The 10,738-nt window shown below is 37.8% G+C and overlaps 1 pseudogene; it reads left to right on the top strand.

The window, feature by feature from the left end:
- Window positions 1-9,550: 9,550 nt before the first annotated feature.
- Window positions 9,551-10,356, top strand: LOC101283537 (arginine-fifty homeobox-like; annotated as a pseudogene).
- The last annotated feature ends 382 nt before the right edge of the window (window positions 10,357-10,738 follow it).

Here is a 10,738-nt window from a genome sequence, read left to right as displayed (position 1 = left end):
CCTCATTTGTGATTGCAGTAGTGGGTTTTATTTTTTCACCTGTCTTTCATTTTAGAATCTCTGCCTCTGGGAAATTCTTATATTTTCTCTGAACTGCTAAGCACCCTAAGGTACTTGTCTTACTTTGCTTTTGGTTTTCTTCCTTGGCCGTAATGAACTCTAAGGTGATACGCTGAATTTTTCCCAAGGTTCCTGTCACTTTGACTTCACTAACACATTCCTCTTTGTTGGTAAGAATTAAGCCCAGGGTAGCCCTTCCATTCTTAGTTTCTTTTGCTCTCTGAATGATGAAGTTGCTGATAGGCAGATGATAAAGGAGAGGAGTGATTCCTCAGGGCAGGTTTTAATTACTTTATTGTCTCTTTGGGTTTGCTGAATTCTTTTACTTAAAAATTTTTGCCACGTCTCTTTTTATCTTGACCTTTCACTTCAGTCAACTTTCTTTTCATTTTACTTAACATTTCCATCATTTCTTATCTAGAATTTTTAAGTTTGGGTATTTCACTGAGAGCACAGAGTAGATGTATTCTAAATTTCCTTTTGTCTTGAGGATAATTTCCCTTGTCTTCCTCTTTTATTGTTATACAGTCTTTTAATTTTGGATTTTTTCTATTTACTTATTTTGAAAGACAAGAGATTTATTCAGTCCTGGTGTTTGTCATAAGTGAGATATATACATATCTATATCCCTTTTGAGCTCTGTCACTATCAATTTTGGAACCACAGAATTTCCCTCTCAACTCTTAAAGTGGAGGGCAAGTATCTTGCTGAATTTCTGGGCTACAGGAGCTATATATTCATTTGGGGCAACTATTCTCCTATTCCTATCGTTTGATCCTCTACTCCGATGTGAATTTAATCTTAGATAATTTGAAGCAATTCAGATTCACTTTTCTAAAAGAGACGCATAAAACCTAATCTCTAGAATAGCCTCTGCCAGTGTTTTTTTGTGTTTCTGCTCCTACTGTTGGGGCTCTAATATCCCAGGGCACAATATGTCATTCTTCCCTTGTCCTATTTTATCCTGTATTGCATTTCTGGGAACTAAAATCTTCCAAGTGAGTGTAGTTAGAAATATATTGCTGGGAGGTGGCCAGGAAATATCGCTGGCTATCTAAAAAGCAGCTGCTGTGCAGTAGCAGGGTGAGAGCTGACTTTTTGTTTGACTCTCTCAGGCTCAGGTCTCTGATAGGATGTCAAGATACATGGACGTGAGGGTCTGGCTCTGTGGCTGCTTTAAATTTAGGCACGAGGGAGTTCTAGGTCCCCCTCCTCCCAGTTTGTTCCATTCATGAAGTAAGATAAGGTAGAGTGGCCAGATTTAGCAAATAAATATACAAGACACACAAGTTTGAATTTTAGGTAAACAAATTAATAATTTTTTAGTGTAAGTATGTTTCTGGCATGGGACATATGCCAGAAAATTATTCATTGTTTATCTGAAATGCAAAGTTAACTGGTCATTCTGTATTTTATCTGGCAACTATAAGGTAAGAGAAATCCGCCCCCCCCCTCCCCCCAGTGTTTGAAACCATTAATGAGGTCTTTATCCTTTTGTGTCTCAGGTACTGATGTAGCAGGGTCTTTTTCTGGTTTTGTAAAGGTTGCCCTTCACAGTCTTTCTTCACCTTCAGGGCTGGTCAACACTGGGAGGACTGGAAGAAGTTTGTAGAGTCTGGGAACCTTCAGAGAGGAAAAGAGTAAAGACCTGGACTCCTTCCTTGCATTTATTATTAGAAAGTTTTTTGTGCATTGAACTGGTCCCTGTTAAAAAAAGACCTAGTAAGAAAAAACATCAAAGACTTTAGGCTAGGACTCCTTGTTGTAGCCTGCATTGCCCAATGGGAGAGGCTGTTTGGGCACTTGTGTAACTGGAGGCAGAAGGCCCTGCCGACGCATCCGCTTGGTGCTTGGTGAACTTAAAAGCTCTAGGCGTGGCTGCCATGCTGTACCTCTAAGGGAGCAGGCTGCTTCTCTCTTGAAGAATCACTGTGACCACTGTATTTACAGCAGCAAAGGCAAGAGCACAGCAGGTGGAAGGGTCACATGGAACTGCAGGGGATCAGTTTTCATGAGTAAACTGTGTGCCAGGAGCAGAACAGCAGCAGCCTTCAACAGGGCCCACTTGTATTCTAATAAAATTCTCTGGTTTTCTCTCTCTGAGGTATGTGGATCAAGAGGCCCCCAGAGTTCTTGAACAATTTGAGGAATAAGAGAGATACTGGGCTCCCTGCCAGTCTGGCAATTGGGAAGTGGTTTTAATTTGAAAAATTAATAGATGGGACCTCCTTTTTACCCCAAACTATTGAAGTAGTTCCTACTATTAGCACATATATACATATATTTTACAAATATGACATCATAACATATATTGTTTTATAATAGCTAAGTTCTGTAAAAGTTTCTTTTTTCTTTTTCCAAGATGTCATGACCTGAGAAGACTATATATATTTTCCTGTGGTCTTGTGCTCAGCAGTTTTAAAAATATAGCTTAGATCAATAAATATATGTTAACGGAAGAATATCAAGTTTTGTGATTCTTTACAATTCTTGCATATTTTTCATCTTTTTCAGTCTGTATCCATTAATATTTTTAAAAGACCAAGCTCAAAATTTCACCAGTAATAATTAGTCATCCTTGGTAATTTTAAAAATTTTGATTACTTGTTTAACTTTGCTGCCTTAGTTTATATCATATAATCTTGCATTTATACACATGCTAAGTCAAAACATATTGATTGTTGATCCTCTTGATTGCATTCTTCTAGGGAGAAATATAGGAGCATGTTTATTATGGTCTTAGGGTAGGAAATAATTTCTTAACTAAGACCCCCAAAACATAAGCAATGAAGTAAAAGACTGAAATATTTAATTATATTAATATAAAACCCTTCTTTGTGGAAAAAAGTAACATAAAAGAAGATAAATGAAAGCTACCAACTGAGAGGATATATTTATAAACCATTCATATAAAATGGATTGCATTATTTTTCCCCATTCTTTTCCTTCCCTATATCCAGGCCCTTTGCCATATGATGTTGCAGTTCTTCCCACTAGAGGCAGAGTATATTTCCCTGCACCATTAGTGTTAGACTTGGTTGTGTGACTTGCTTTGCCCATTGAAATGTGGGCAGAGTACTAGTTTGAAGCTTATATCTTAAGAGGCATTGTGTTTCTTATTGTCCTTGTATTTTTGTTGTTGCCATGGGAAAAACATGGTTCTGGTAGCCGGCATGTCCAAGGAGGATGAGAAACATGCGGAATAGATCTGGATTCCAAAACTACAGCTTGGAGTAAGCCCAGCCAGGCCCATCCTGCATTAGCTGACCCCCAGCCAACCTGAAAATGTACAAGAGAGAATAAATGTTTTATCCCACTGAGTTTTAGGGTGGTTTCTTATGTAGCCTTATTGTGGAAATAGCTGGCTCATAGACTCATTCAATGAAAATGATCTAAGAACTCCTAAAAAATTAATGAGGAAAAGAACAATCTTAACAGGGAAATGGGTCCATGATAAGTGAAAAAGTAATTCATAGATGAGAAAATTGGAATGACCAATACATAAGTGAAAAGACATTTAGCTTGCTTCACTAGTTATCAGGTAAATACAAATTAAATCAATGATGAGATAGTTTATCATACCTATTAGATTGGCAAAAATTAATGTCTGGCAATAACCTAGTATCTATAAGGACGTGAAGAAAATAGAACTTTTATATACAGATGGTGGAATGTTTAAGAATATAAAGAGAGGGACTTCCCTGGTGGTCCAGTGGTTAAGACTCTGGACTTCCACTGCAGGGGACACAGGTTCGATCCCTGGCCAGGGAACTAAGATCCCGCATGCTGCACAGCTTGGCCAAAAGAAAAAAAAAAAAAAAGAATACAAAGAGAGACATAGTAAGCAGGGAGAGGATATTTTTGAGGAATGTAATTGACAAAGGATTATATATAAAACATACAGATAATTTTTGGAAATTATTAAGAAAAAACAGGCAACCTAGGAGAAAAATTGGTAAAAAAAAATATAGGTAAGCAGTCCACAGAAAGGAGTGTTTTAAGCTAGTTAACCTAAAACAGATCACCAATTACATTGGTAATCAGAAATGAAAATTAAAACAACAATGAGATCAACTTTGTACCTCCCATGGTGGCAGAAGTTGAAATGTCATGCAGTATCTTGTGCTGGTGAGGAGATGGGGATATGTGAGTCCATGTGGTCTGCTGGTAATATTTTGGAGACGAATTTGGTAGTATTTGTTGAAATTGAATACTCGCATACATTCTGACCCAGAAATTCTACTTCTGAATTGTGTTAGTTTCTAGTGCTGCCATAACAAAATACCACATGCTGGGTGGCTTAAACAACAGAAATTTATTTTCTCATAGTTTGAAGGCTAGAAGTCTAAGATCAAGGTGTCAGTAGGTTTGTTTTTTTCCTGAGACTTCTCTCCTTGGCTTGCAAATAGCTGTTTTTTGGCTATATCCTCACATGGTCATCCCTCTGTGTGTGTTGGTGTCCTTACCTCCTCTTCTTATAAGGATACCATTTATAGTGAATTAAGGTCCACCATAATGGCCTCATTTTAACTTAATCACATCCTTAAAGACCTTGTTTCCAATAAAGCCAAATTCTGGGGTACGGAGGGTTGGTACTACAAACATGAATTTTGAGTAGGACACAATTCAGCCCACAGCAGAATATATATATATTAGAGGAACTCTTGCATAGGTACACAAAAATACATGTACAAGAATGTTTATTATAGCATTGTTTCCTATAGTAAAGGGTTGAATATTACCTAAACATACTTGAATAGGGATATGGGCAGATAAAATACATTATAAATGCATCTGATAAAATGCTACAAATGCAAAATAAAAGAACAAACTAAATCAGTCACATTAATTGAGAACTCATTTTTCTCAAATAATAAGAAATCTGTAGGTGAGAAGTTCAGAACTGATAACATCAAAGACCTAAGCTCTTTCTATACTTCTGCTCTGTCATCTTTCTTCCTCAGGTTTGCAGTAAGACTGCTTTATGTCCAGGCATCATACCACAGATAATAGAAGGAAGGGTGAAGGGCTATGGCAACATTGTCTGACATCCTTTTTATAGGGAAAGCAAAAGCTTTGCCAGAAACCCTCTCAGCAAACATCTGCTGATATCTCATTGGCCAGAGTTCTGTCATATGCCATTCTGAGTTGCAAAGAAGGCTGGAAAATCTAATGTCTTGCTTCCATAGCAGTGAAAGGCAAGGGGGAGCTGGGTTTATGTATTGAGTGAGCTAACCTGTGGTTATAGTTTGACATCAATAGACTGTGAAAATGTAATGTTGAGATGAGAAAGTGAGAGAGAGAGAGAGAAAGATTGAGAAGTAGGAAGAGATGGGAAGTACAATACTGTTTGTGTAAATTTAAAAATCCACACACACATAAGGCCATATACCATTGTCAAGATATATACCATTGTAAAGGTATCTACCATTGTAAAGGTATATATATCATATGTAAAAAAACTTATGGAAAGTTGATTGGAAAGGTACCCATGAAATACTACAGATTGGATGCCTATAGGAAGGAGGGAGGGAAATGGAACTGAGGCTGAGGGATACAGAATATGATAAAAACAACAACAAAAAACAACAACCAAAAAACAGGATTTTCACAGACCAGTTGCATGAATTGAACTTCACAGAGGAGCATGATTGATTGTGTCAGTCTAATTCTTTGTATTCAAGACCCAGAAGGAAAAAAGCTGGGATGAGTCAGGTCATGTGTGTGGGTTACTCAGACTATTGGACAAGGTCATTATTTAGAGTAGAAAAAAATGTGATTCACTATGTTAACAACTGAGTTTAATTATTTTCCTTTACTCTGTGATAAGCACCATTCTTTTCACTACAGTTGAAGGTCTGATGTTACAGTTTAAGTTTAGGGACGGTAGCAGTTATTTTTTTATTTTTTATTTTTTTTTGCGGTACGCGGGCCTCTCACTTCCGTGGCCTCTCCCGCTGCGGAGCACAGGCTCCGGACGCGCAGGCTCAGCGGCCATGGCTCACGGGCCCAGCCGCTCCGCGGCACGTGGGATCCTCCTGGACCGGGGCACGAACCCGCGCCTCCTGCATCGGCAGGCGGACTCTCAACCACTGCGCCACCAGGGAAGCCCCCGGTAGCAGTTATTTTTTGGATAATTTAGGGATATTGTAAGCTTTGAAACATGGATTTTCTTTGTGTTTGTACATATTTTTACTGTGTTCCATAATGCAAAATTAGTAGAGTTGACTTTTAGAGGGTCAGTGGGGACAAGAGTAAAATAAACCTGGCTACTTGGTAGTGAAATCCATCATGCTCTAGTTTTCTGTTATTATCTTTGGAAACAGAGAGTGGGAGAAACATTTCCTTCTTCTCTTTCTAATATAGTCTCAGTGACTGACTGGCTCTCTGCTCTGGAATGAAGCGGATTGGCACAACTCCATAAGTCTTATGTGGGAACAAGACACCAGAGGACCCTTCATCCCTTCCTTCCTTTCTTTTTCTTATTGTCATTATTTTGCTTTTAGTTTTATATTCTGTCCTTAAACCATCCCATACTCAATCCTCTAAATAACATGCACAATTTATTAATATGTGTTAGTATGTCTTGTGTTTATTAAGCATGTGTTGTGACTTTGGAAGCAGCTTTTTTTTTTTTAACATCTTTATTGGAGTATAATTGCTTTACAATGGTGTGTCAGTTTCTGCTTTATAACAAAGTGAATCAGTTATACGTATGTTCCCGTATCTCTTCCCTCTTGTGTCTCCCTCCCTCCCACCCTCCCTATCCCACCCCTCTAGGTGGTCACAAACCACCAAGCTGATCTCCCTGTGCTAGGCGGCTACTTCCCACTAGCTATCTGTTTTACGTTTGGTAGTGTATATATGTCCATTGCCACCCTCTAACTTTGTCACAGCTTACCCTTCCCCCTCCCCATATCCTCAAGTCCATGCTCTAGTAGGTCTGTGTCTTTATTCCAGTCTTACCCCTAGGTTCTTCATGACCCTTTATTTTTTTCTTAGATTCCATATATATGTGTTAGCATACGGTATTTGTTTTTCTCTTTCTGACTTACTTTACTCTGTATGAGAGACTCTAAGTCCATCCACCTCACTACAAATAACTCAATTTCATTTCTTTTTATGGCTGAGTAATATTCCATTGTATATATGTACCACATCTTCTTTATCCATTCATCTGTTGGAAGCAGCTTTTAAGCTCTTCCATTTTAGGACCACGATTCCTTGTTACCTAATTATAAATTATTATCATGGATGGGGTAGAACTTCCCTTGGTGAAATGGATTTAATTTGCTAAATAAAAATGTGTGAACTTAATGACTCTTCACCAACTTTTAAATCAGATGGGCAATCTGTTATCTTTCACAGCAGTCTTCTAAAATTCAATGACATCTGGATTTGGAAAAGTAGAATTCCACAAAGAGAAACTTATCTTTCCACAAAATAGCAATAATTGACTAATGGATTATTTAATACTATAATTAGCACTCCATTAGAGCCTATGAGTAATTTTATAAGTAATTACCCTTCATATCAGCTTCATAGGTCTCACTTCACATGAAGAAACCAGGGTAAATGGGAGTCAATGTGGACAAGGCCAAGCAAAGTAAAGTAGGGCTTGAATCTGAACTAAGTTTGTCTTGCCTTTCTGCCTATTCTTTTCACGACTTCCCTTCTTTCCTACCCCTAGTGGGTACTTGTTTTGCAAAGTACTATCTTTGGCGCCTTATCTCCCTCTACTCAGCCTTGGGAGAGCTCTTCTACTCTCATGGTTTAAGGCGTAACAGGGATGCATAGTTACCATATCTTGATTTTTCTCCTGAGCTCCAGGATTCTGAATTTCTAGCTCCCCATTGTTTTTCTAAGTCACAAATAGAATGGAGTCTAATAAGGCCTTTAGATATAGGTTCTTAAGGCACCTGGAAAAACCAAAAATCATTAAATGGGACGCAGTTCAGGAGTGCCTGTGTCAGGGAACCAAACTCTGAGTTGGAAAGTAAGGTGGAATTAAGTGGTTAACTGAAAACAGAAAAAAAATATTAGTTATCTGTATATTCTAAAATGTGTGGGTGATAGGTAAGAAGGATAACAGACTTTTCTGTTTCCTCCTGGATGCTTATCTTATAAGTTAATTTGAGAAATAATTTTAAGTATCGCTTTTATATTATAGAGAATACATCAGTTTAGAAAATTGAAGTTACAAAATTTTATTAAAGAATCAATAACAGTTGAGATGTTATACTTTATTTCCAAATGTAAAATATAAGTTTTAATGGCTACCATTAGTTACTATATGAGGAAAGAAACTGCCATATTCAGGTATTAAAAATAATTTTATAGAGTGAAGAACCCCAAACTTGCTTTCATTATAAGGAATAGAATTCTCTTTTAAAGAAGCGATAATTTCCTATTTTGAATCACAACTGAGGAAGAGAATGATTATTTCTTTTCTCTTTGGAAAATTTAATACTTTCGTATAAAGGATATGTTATTAGTGGCAAGCCTAGGAACATGAGAAGAGAGATCACTCTGAGCCTTTAGATCTGTTTTATTTTTGCCATAGTTAACAGTAGACTTGATGTTTGTGATAATAGCTTTCGAGAAGTGTGGAAAATTTTTATCTTTGGTCAAGATAAATTTGTGGTAGTTAATGATGTTAGCTAATTAGATAGTAAGATCTTTATTTTTAGAGTAAATCAGGCAAATCAATGTTCATGCTTTTCCGAACTGAAGTGGGTGTTAAGTTGTAAAATAAAGAATTTGCAGCTTGTATGAGGACTTTGTTAGTCATAACATTTCATGCTCATGAGAAATAATGCAGTGATAACAGGAAACATATCTTCTAATATTACCTTATAGCTCCTAATATATAATCGACAGCCAATATTAAACAGGGCAATTAGAAAATATTAAACAGTTTACAAATGTCATATGTAAACTTTGAAGATAAATTAATTATTTTGTTTAATAGGGCAGTTTTATTTTTTGGAATTTGTTTTTGGATTTTCTAATGGGGCTTAGAATCTTTATGTAGAGTTTTTGTTGTTTGCTTTTTTGTCCCAGAAGATCTAGGGTTGTGCAAAGTCATTGTGATGATTGAATCCAATTCTGATGCATGTGATTGAGTTGATAGAGGAAGAAATAGTGGTAGATTTTGTCACAGATGAGAAATATTAAACACTAATATGGGCTCTATAAGTCAAATTTATATGGGTAAATAAAATGGGATATTTCTAAACACATTTAATAGGGAAAGTTGAAATGGTGTGCCCCAGTTCCTAGTTCAAGTATAGAAAGAAATGTCATTGGACTCAATACTGTGGCCTTTCAGAATCAGATGATACCCTCTGCTGGCTAAATGTGGGATTGCATTTAAAAATGAATGGCTGGAAAGGAACTGCATTTCCAGAGAGACACATCAAGAGGGCTTGAAAATGGGCACTCCAAAGGAATTCATGACAGACCTTCCTTGCCATATGTCAGCACCCCGATGAACAAAATAGTCCAAGAGAATCCCCAACCAGACCCTTTTGTCTACATGGATGATTCCAGCATGAACTTCGAGGTTGATTCACAGATACCATCTGGTCCCACAAAATGGAAGAAGCCTCACGAATGCACCTCATTCACACACACACAGCATGAAGAGTTGAAGGTTCTGTTTAGCTGTAACATGTTTCCAGATAAAAACCTCCAGAGACAACTTGCTTTAAAACTCAACCTACCAGAATGAACAGTAAAGATTTGGTTCAGGAATTGGCGGTTCAAAAAGAGGAAGCAGCAACAGCGACAAGAGCAGCAGTCGGTCCTTCCAGCCAAGAATGTGCCCACAGCATCAACCAGTCCTCATTCTTTTCTCCCTGCAGTTTCAGATTCTTATAGCTCCCACTCACCTCAGCCCTTAGACCCTTTCCATTGGGCAGGGGACTCTATCATCACTGAGATTGCTACAAGTGATGTCCAAATGCAAGATCCTCAATTGGAGAGGCTAGTGGCCTCAGTTCCTGCTTTGTACTCTGATGCCTATGACATAGCACAAATCATGGAACTGTACAGTTTTCCTGATGAGGATGAGATAGCCAGCTCTTCTTTCCACTCTCTGTATTAGTATCTCTCACCGACAAGGGCCAGTTAGAATAGAGTTCCTCTCTTAGCATCTTTGCTGATCCAGCTGTAGGTTTATCTCCCGGGCAAACCTGCTTCAGTATGACAAACTGGAGCTTTGCAGCCTACAGTCTGAGAGACAGCCTGGAATTCCAGAACCCCTCCAGTATGGTACACTTTGGATGTCTCTGATCAAAGTACTAATAAATATCGGACAGTAGAGAAAAAGGATCTTCTTGCATCTTGTACATGCTCTTGCCTTTGTCTGCTTTTAACCCAAATATCTGGCTCAGTGTTGCTTTGATTTCCATGGAAATGTTGTAAAAACTAGGAGTTTCCCGCAAGTATAGCTCAGTACTACAGAATCATCCCCACAACTCTCCCTGGAGAGGCCTTCCTAGTCCCTTCGATGGCCAATGAGACTCCAAAATTCCCTCTTCCCAAAACTATCTTTGACTTTTTAAAAGGTCAGTAGCCTTTAGGGGTCATCCACTTTTAATGGCAGCAGGTTTATAAACTTACATTTCCAACAAACTTGACAGTTAAGCTAATTTTCCAGCTATATGATTAATGA

The sequence above is a fragment of the Orcinus orca genome, chromosome 14 (assembly GCF_937001465.1).
Source record: "Orcinus orca chromosome 14, mOrcOrc1.1, whole genome shotgun sequence".
Classification (NCBI taxonomy): Eukaryota; Metazoa; Chordata; class Mammalia; order Artiodactyla; family Delphinidae; genus Orcinus; species Orcinus orca.
This window is presented reverse-complemented; position numbering and strand designations above follow the sequence as displayed.